Source organism: Polyodon spathula, unplaced genomic scaffold (assembly GCF_017654505.1).
Source record: "Polyodon spathula isolate WHYD16114869_AA unplaced genomic scaffold, ASM1765450v1 scaffolds_4243, whole genome shotgun sequence".
Lineage (NCBI taxonomy): Eukaryota > Metazoa > Chordata > Actinopteri > Acipenseriformes > Polyodontidae > Polyodon > Polyodon spathula.
In genome coordinates, this window is record NW_024475700.1 from 1 (window position 1) to 9,048 (window position 9,048).

At 39.2% G+C, this 9,048-nt stretch overlaps 1 pseudogene; it reads left to right on the forward strand.

The window, feature by feature from the left end:
• Positions 1-4,016: 4,016 nt before the first annotated feature.
• Positions 4,017-8,263, forward strand: LOC121312675 (annotated as a pseudogene).
• The last annotated feature ends 785 nt before the right edge of the window (positions 8,264-9,048 follow it).

Below are 9,048 nucleotides of genomic sequence, written 5' to 3' on the forward strand. Positions count from 1 at the left end.
ACACTGTTGTAGTAAGGGGGTCCAAACTGCAAACTGAACTTGCTGTGTTTCTCAACATGGAGCCCCCAACAATCATGACCTCCCTTATTTTTGCTGTCTGGTCACCACTGTCAAGAGGGTCCTGGGTGTTGTTCCTTTCATTTTCTTGTTGTTGGTTTTGCTCATCAAAATTTTTAAGTGACTCAAATTTTTTGGTTGTTTTTATTTCTGGTTGTTGTGTTTGACGAAGTTTCTTTTTTCCCTGCTTCTGCCTACCTAACCCAGCTGTTCTGCCCTTCTATCTCCCTGGTGGCTTTCATCTGTTAGGGGTGGTGCAGACTTCCAGGAATGGTGGGTGTGCCAGTTCCGCAAGATCCTGTTGCGGTCTCACTTCTTCCACCTCCATTTCTAAAATACTTACTAGTTAATGCAAATCCTGAATCACGCGGCACTTAACGCACACTTGGTTTAACTCCGCTGGGTTTTTTTGGATTTCCCACATCAAGCAGGTGTCAACGATTACTAGCTTGAAGACCATGTTGAGGGTTTTTTTTTTTTTTTGAAGGTTTATTTTCTTCTGCAGCCGTCAACCTGATTTCAAAATGCTTCTAAACTGCTCTGTACTTTTTCTCGCCTGTACTTCTCCCACTCGCTGTTTCTTCCACTCGCTGTCGCTGGGAAGGCTGCCTCGGTTAACTGCGTTGTTCTGCTGTGCTGTCGGCCCCTCCCCTCGCCCGTGTCTCAAGAACAGCGTTGAATTTGAATCAGCTCCTCTGAGTTTCTGCTTTTTTGTTATCAGAAAAACACACGCGGCTGCTGCTGTGTTTCCACAATGTCCTCTGTTTTCTGATTAAAACAATTCAAGATGCAATTTCTCTTTACAGCTTCTAAACTGCTCCGCACTTTTCCACACCTGTACTTCTCCAACTCGCTGTCGCTTCCACATGCCCCACATGTCATCCAGTTTCTATCCAGTTTTAAATAACTTTAGCATAACTGGGGCAGAAGTGTTAAAGGGACTAGGAGCTCTTAAAATAAACAAATCCCCTGGGCCGGATGAGATCCTCCCAGTAGTACTCAAAGAAATGAAAGAAGTTATTTACAAACCGCTAACCAAGATCATGCAGCAGTCTCTTGACACAGGGGTGGTACCGACAGACTGGAAAATTGCAAACGTAATACCGATCCACAAAAAGGGAAACAAAACTGAACCAGGTAACTACAGACCAGTAAGCCTGACTTCTATTATATGCAAACTTATGGAAACTATAATAAGATCCAAAATGGAAAATTACCTATATGGTAACAGGGTCCTGGGAGACAGTCAACATGGTTTTAGGAAAGGGAGATCGTGTCTAACTAACTTGCTTGATTTTTTTGAGGATGCAACATCGATAATGGATAATTGCAAAGCATATGACATGGTTTATTTAGATTTCCAGAAAGCTTTTGACAAAGTCCCACACAAAAGATTAATTCTCAAACTGAACGCAGTTGGGATTCAAGGAAACACATGTACATGGATTAGGGAGTGGTTAACATGTAGAAAACAGAAAGTACTGATTAGAGGAAAAACCTCAGAATGGAGTGTGGTAACCAGTGGTGTACCACAGGGATCAGTATTAGGTCCTCTGCTATTCCTAATCTACATTAATGATTTAGATTCTGGTATAGTAAGCAAACTTGTTAAATTTGCAGACGACACAAAAGTAGGAGGAGTGGCAAACACTGTTGCAGCAGCAAAGGTCATTCAAAATGATCTAGACAAGATTCAGAACTGGGCAGACACATGGCAAATGACATTTAATAGAGAAAAGTGTAAGGTACTGCACGCAGGAAATAAAAATGTACATTATAAATATCATATGGGAGATACTGAAATTGGAGAAGGAATCTATGAAAAAGACCTAGGAGTTTTTGTTGACTCAGAAATGTCTTCATCTAGGCAATGTGGGGAAGCTATAAAAAAGGCTAACAAGATGCTCGGATACATTGTGAAAAGTGTTGAATTTAAATCAAGGGAAGTAATGTTAAAACTGTACAATGCACTTGTAAGACCTCATCTTGAATATTGTGTGCAGTTCTGGTCACCTCGCTATAAAAAATATATTGCTGCTCTAGAAAGAGTGCAAAAAAGAGCGACCAGAATTATTCCGGGCTTAAAAGGTCATGTCATATGCAGACAGGCTAAAAAGAAAGAATTGAATCTTTCAGTTCTTGAACAAAGAAGACTACGTGGCGACCATTAATCAAAATTAACAAAATTCTAAAATGTTATTGACAGTGTCAACCCAAGGGACTTTTTCGACCTGAAAAAAGAAACAAGGACCAGGGGTCACAAATGGAGATTAGAAAAAGGGGCATTCAGAACAGAAAATAGGAGACACTTTTTTACACAGAGAATTGTGAGGGTCTGGAATCAACTCCCCAGTAATGTTGTTGAAGCTGACACCCTGGGATCCTTCAAGAAGCTGCTTGATGAGATTTTCTGGGATCAATAAGCTACTAACAACCAAACGAGCAAGATGGGCTGAATGGCCTCCTCTCGTTTGTAAACTTTCTTATGTTCTTCTGTTCTTATATCGCCACATGTATAACGCTTGTTGTCTTGTTTTGGGATTAACGTATTATTTTGTTGTTTGATTGTATCTTTGTATGAAATAAAATGCAAAAAATGCAAAAAACAACAAAAATAAAAGGCAGCTTACAGAACCATTAAAAATAATACACAATATATATATAAAGGGCAACTATATATATACTAGGAATCTTATAAAACGATAGTTGTATATATGCCTCTCACAGAAAGTGACTATGTAAAACAAAGAAATGTATTAAAAACAAATCTTATAAAGTGCACCTGGTTTACATTTTTTCTTTACCTTTAATTACAATTTTTTGTGTTTAGAACTTTGTTCTTGTCCTAATGCATTCTTTCTTAATATCTCACTGTTTGCAATTCTTTTCATCTATGTGAACAAAGTCCGATCAATCTAAATTATGTTATCTCTAAGAATTCAGTCCTCTCCAAACCCGCAGGGTAATCATTACTGAATGAGATTTTTGAAAACGAATTATAAAGAGATTATAAAAATAGAGATAAAAAGGTCAAGAGAGTCCCATTAGTAATGACTTACTCTAAACTTTTGCTCAATATTTCTAAGATAGTTTGGAAACACTTGCGTATTCTACATAATTCAGAAAAATTGAAAAAAAGTATTTCTTAAGGCCCCAGTTGTAGCATTCAAAAGAGAAGCTAATTTAGGTGATATTTTAGTTCACAGTAAACATAAAAGTCACAATAGGTTCTACAGATACTTGCACTGGTACATGTAAAGTGTGTAAATACATGGACAAAAGAAAAAATATAATTAAACACAAGAACAACACATATCCACTAAATACTAATATCTACTTCAAAAATAGCAATGCTGTTTATGGAATAGCCTGTGAGAAATGTGATGAAATAAATTATTTTGGAGAGACTGGAACAACTTTATATAAAATAATTCAGACCACCTTTCAATAATTAGCAATCAAAAATGAATGACCCAATAGTACAGCACTCCACCAGTCAAGGACATGACATGAATGATGAATGTTTGTAGTATTAGAACAGCTAAAATTAGACATGCGACATCTAGAAGAATAAAAGAAAGTAAATGGATAAATAGACTGAACACGATTATGCCAGCGGGACTCAACAGAAAAGAATGAACTAATTAATTCCAATAAATATAAAGAATAAAAGTTAAAAATAATTAAATAAACAAAATTAATTCAAAAGTTGTGCATGCTGATGCGTTGGGGAGGTCAACCCAAGGCTGCTCCTCAGAGCCAGCATTGCATGATAATATAAATATCATGTCTTTTTTTATGTTTAACATTATTGTTATACTTTCCTACCTAATTATTTAGAGGGCAACATGCCTCACTTTAAGACACTGTGCTGCCAGCTGGACATGTTAAAATAGATTTTTAACTTGTCGATCAGGCCCATCTTGAAGGACCATTCAGGCAGGGGGTCTCCCAGTGCTAAGTTCTCGATATAAAAGCATACAATAAAAAAACTGCCAGCTGCGTGTCAGTGTGATCGACCCAAGTTCTCAGTAAGTGTCCTCCCAGAACAGAGAAAGAGGGGGATTCCCCAAGAGTCCAGACCCCTTCCTGCTTATTACAGAACCCGTTTCCTGGTCAGATTAGAAAAATCCCCCCAGTTAGTTGAATAGTTTCACTAAAAGAAGGAGGGTTTGGAACCTGTTGGGCGATGGGTATCCCGGTATGAAAAATATATAAAGAGGATGAAACCACGGCAGATACACAGCTCAGTGACAGAACACTGTGATACACAGCAACCTTCTGAACAACACCATGCTCTCAGCACTCAAGGTAATCACTGCATTCAAACTCTCAGAAATGTGTACATTTTATATTATTATTATTATTATTATTATATTATTATATATATTAAAAATTATATAATATGTTGTCATATATCGTATTGAATCATATTAAATTATTATTCCTTTTATATAAGAGCAAGAATTAATTTAAACACTCAAAAGGCACTTTTTTCCCTCAAGACTTTCTACATAATAATCTAGTTGCATTATTATTATTATTATTATTATTATTTACTTTTATTATTAGTATTATTATTATTATTATTATTATTGTTTTCTGTCATATAGCATATTAATTTTATCTGATTCCCTTTTAAATTAGTTTCAGAGAACTCCAAGGCACTTTTCCTGCCTGCGACTTCTACATAAATCTACAGTTGAAGGTAAACGTTTTAAAAAGCTACTTGATTAAAAAAAAAACTGTGTAAATAATGTCGATTTAAGGATTTCATACTAACGCTAATTGAATGGACCCGATTATGTTTAGATGTTGTTATTTTAGTCCATTATTGTAGAGTTCATGCTCTGAATACTAAAGTGAGGCACAGGCAGAGACTGACCTGCTGTTTGTTGCCCTGCAGTGCAGGAAAGGCCTGCCCCAGAGGAGACAGTCACCAGCAGTTTTGGAGGGTTCATCCACTCTGTGCACCCGGGCCAGCTGTCAGACACTGTGCTGCACTGCAGTAAGAGGATGATCCTGGACAGCATCGGGGTGGGGCTGCTGGGAAGCACCTCCCACGTCTTCCAGCTGGCTCTGCAGCACTGCCAGGTAATCCTTTAGTTGAGGCTTGCACTGGGTTATGGTACAGAGGGCACACAGGCCAAAGAAATTAGCCCTGGCAGTACAATTTTAATATAAACCATTCCTTCAGTACTTACCCAATTTCACTGAACAGTCACCATTCCAGTTGAAATTTGCATTGTCAAACCAGGGTGATGATAGTCAAGAATTTAACTTGTTTCCATCTTAAAGAACGTTCAGATCCTATAATGATCTGTGATTAACTCTCTTTGCAGCAAATGTATGCTCCAGATTACATCAGTTCAGTCTTTGGTCGAGGGCACACAAGACTTTCTCCGAGTCTGGCAGCCTTTGTCAATGGAGTAGCGGTAAGTCTCTGAATTTGTTTACATAATGCTCAGCCCTTTCAAATTGTAAAGCTGTAGTCCATGAAATGAGCACATTGTAGCAGCTGACAAGTTGTGCAGCGTGTGTCATTTTTCATTACACTGTCTGCAACTAATTTCCATGAAAACACCCCTTGAAATACTGCATTCCAAAACATAAATCATCGTGAGGCTGGGTTGCCAATATTTACTATCAGTATATACATACACAAATCAATAGTTCTTGGAAGAGATGTGTTATTATTTCAACATAAGATAGTTTAAATGTTCATTTTATCTCTTAAGCAATTGTTTGAGAAAAGCCAACAAGTATACTTTACAGGGTACTTAGCAGATGATTAAGGAGTAGTTCTATAAAAAGTCAAAGGAGAAAAACTTTTCCATAATGCAAAAAATTCAAAACCAAAGTAATGCCTCAATTGTATAATAATATAATATAATATAAATTAAACAATAGTGGTGTGTTCATTATAATGGACATGTGCCCATCCGGCTGTGACTGTATTAAGGACACATTCCCATTATCCCATTGTGTATGAAAGTTCAAGTTTGTATTCATGTCTTTGAGGTTTCTTTTGTAGGAAGATGGGGCACGGCCAGGCTTCCTCGCAGTCAGGAAAGTCACTGGAGATGTCACACTGTGCCAGACACTTACTGTGCCCTCACTCTCTTCTTTGCAGGTCCATTCAATGGACTTCGATAATACCTGGCACCCAGCCACTCACCCCTCAGGGGCGGTCCTTCCTGCCCTGCTCGCTATTGCTCAGATGTTGCCTGGCAACGCCAAGCCCAGTGAGATGGACCTCCTGTTAGCCTTCAACGTGGGCATTGAGATTCAGGGCCGGCTCATGAGGTTCTCCAACGAAGCCCAAAACATCCCCAACAGGTGAGGAGACTGCTGCCAAACAAACTTGGCACAATACTGTGTGCTGCCAAGAAGGAAGTGTGCCAGGATTCTTCCAGCATGAACGAGATCGTGTTTAAATTTGCAAGCAAATCTTAATCTGTTTTTCTGTTTTTTTTTAGCCTCACATTGATTATGTTGTTTTTATTGGAAATTATTATTACACTTTCCTTTTCTTTTAGAAGGCATGATAATAAATGTTTGTCTATCTGAGTTTGTTTTTAAATCAGAATTTTAAAACCATTAAAAAACATATACAATGTAAAATACTCTCTCAGTTACTAGGGTGGTCATGCCAGTGTTTCTCCCTTCAGGTTCCATCCCCCGACTGTGGTGGGCTCTCTGGGTAGTGCTGCTGCCTGCTCCCGTCTGCTCTCCCTGGATTGCTCGCAGTGCTCAAACGCCCTGGCGATTGCTGCCTCCCTAGCAGGGGCTCCCATGGCCAACGCTGCCACTCAATCCAAACCTCTTCATATCGGGAACGCAGCCCGACTCGGCATGGAGGCGGCACTGCTGGCTTCCCGGGGCCTGGAGGCCAGCACGCTGATCCTGGACTCGACCCCAGACTGCGCTGGCTTTAGTGCCTTCTACAATGACTACCTGCCAAAGGCACTGCCCTCCCCAGAGGAACAGGATACCCGCTTCCTGCTGGAGGACCAGGACATAGCCTTCAAGCGCTTCCCTGCACACCTGGGCATGCACTAGATGGCAGACGCAGCATGCTCAGCGCGGGAGCTTTTGGTCAACACCATAGGTGACTTTAACCCCTCTATGATCCAGAACATCCTACTGAGAATCCCCCTCTCCAAGTATATCAACCGACCCTTCCCTGAATCCGAGCACCAGGCCAGACACTCCTTCCAGTTCAAAGCCTGCACTGCTCTGCTGGACGGCGAGGTCAGTGTCCAGTCGTTCAGCCCAGCATTCCTGGACCGCCCCGAGCTGCTCAGCCTCCTGAGCAGAGTACGGGTCGAGCACCCCCAGGACAACCCTGCCAATTTCAATAAGATGTACGCAGAGGTGCTGCTGACCCTCACAACAGGCAATGTCTTGAAGGGTCGTTGCGACACCTTTTATGGACACTGGAGGAAGCCACTGAGTCATGACAGTCTGCTGAAAAAGTTCCGGGCCAACGCTGGGGCAGTCCTGCCAGGAGAGAAGGTGGAGGCCATCATTGATGCTGTGGAGAACATAGAAGACATGCAGGACTGCTCCCACCTCACCATGCACCTGGAGTCAAGGGCTTCATGACATCCTTTGATGACGTACACTAGAAGAAAACAATTTGACGGCACTGGGGAAAAGATCTTTATGCCATTTGTGTTTTGTTTTACTGTATTATTGTTGTTGTTGTTGTTGTTATTATATAATGCATAGTTTTAGTGAGTATTTACCCAATCATACTCAATTGTAAGTAAAGCAGTGGTGTCATTTTATGACAGATAGGGACAGTCACCTTTAAACCACACAGTTTACACAGATTATACAATGTATATACTCTCATTTCTGATAGCACTGTGAATCTCACTAATGCTCTATTTATTGAATTGTTATTTTATTTAATCTTTTACAAAAATGTATTGTGTCATTTCACAGTTTTGTATGGGAATTGCATACTGTTGATTTGTGTAGCAGGCCACTGGTTTGGAAGATATCATCTGTCAATTCTATCAATTAAATCATCACCTACAGGATGACAATGTGCATACAAGATGCAAAATGTGAAACCAATATGATGCCCCTAGTATGCAAATATAATACAAATGAAACAATTGTGATTGCTTTGGTGTTTATTTTATTTAATTGAAAAATATTCTTAGTTACAAGGTATAACACAGTACTTTCATTTTCTACCAACTTTTAATCATTACAAAGATGTTTCGACTTTAATAATTAATTCAAAACAGTGTAACTCAAAACAGTACCTTGTTCTAATTGTGATATGAATTGACTAATAGAACGTTTTAATTTGATTAATAATTGTGAAATGTACAGTCAGTAATGGTTTTATGTTCTAGTTATGTGATGTGAATTAAAACGTCTTTTCTCAAGTGAATTGATTAAATACAATTGTGGACCTTGTCTGAGAGAGTTTGCCAACTTTTATTTTATGAATGTATTAGTTTTTTTTTTACTACGCACCTCACCAGTTGTTGATGAGCGCTCTACCTTTTTGTGATACATGAGTTAAGTAGTAATTAACGACAGTGTTTAATGTGCTACCTAGAAAGTGTTAGCCCTTCCGTCAATACCCTTCCCCTGTGCACAGTTAACAAAATGAGAAAAACACCTGCCAGGTTACAAATTCACGGTGGGTGGCCCTGAGATAACCTAGCTATTTACATATGTAGCGACGAATACGCCATTTTTGGACCTTTCAAAAAGAACCTAAACAAAGAAAAAACACACGTAACCATATAGTTATTTCTTTCTCCCATATAAGTTCTTTGTTCCCTGGGTTTCCCACGTAATGGGGCAGCGTCTGGTAAAACAAAACTTTATTTGTTCTCAACAGGGTTAAAAATTGTTAAAATCAAACCACACAGCAATAATACTAATAAAAATCAAGTTGAACTTTCAAAAAGGGAGTGCCAAAAAAAGAACAATAAAAAAAAAAACACTGCACACTAGGCA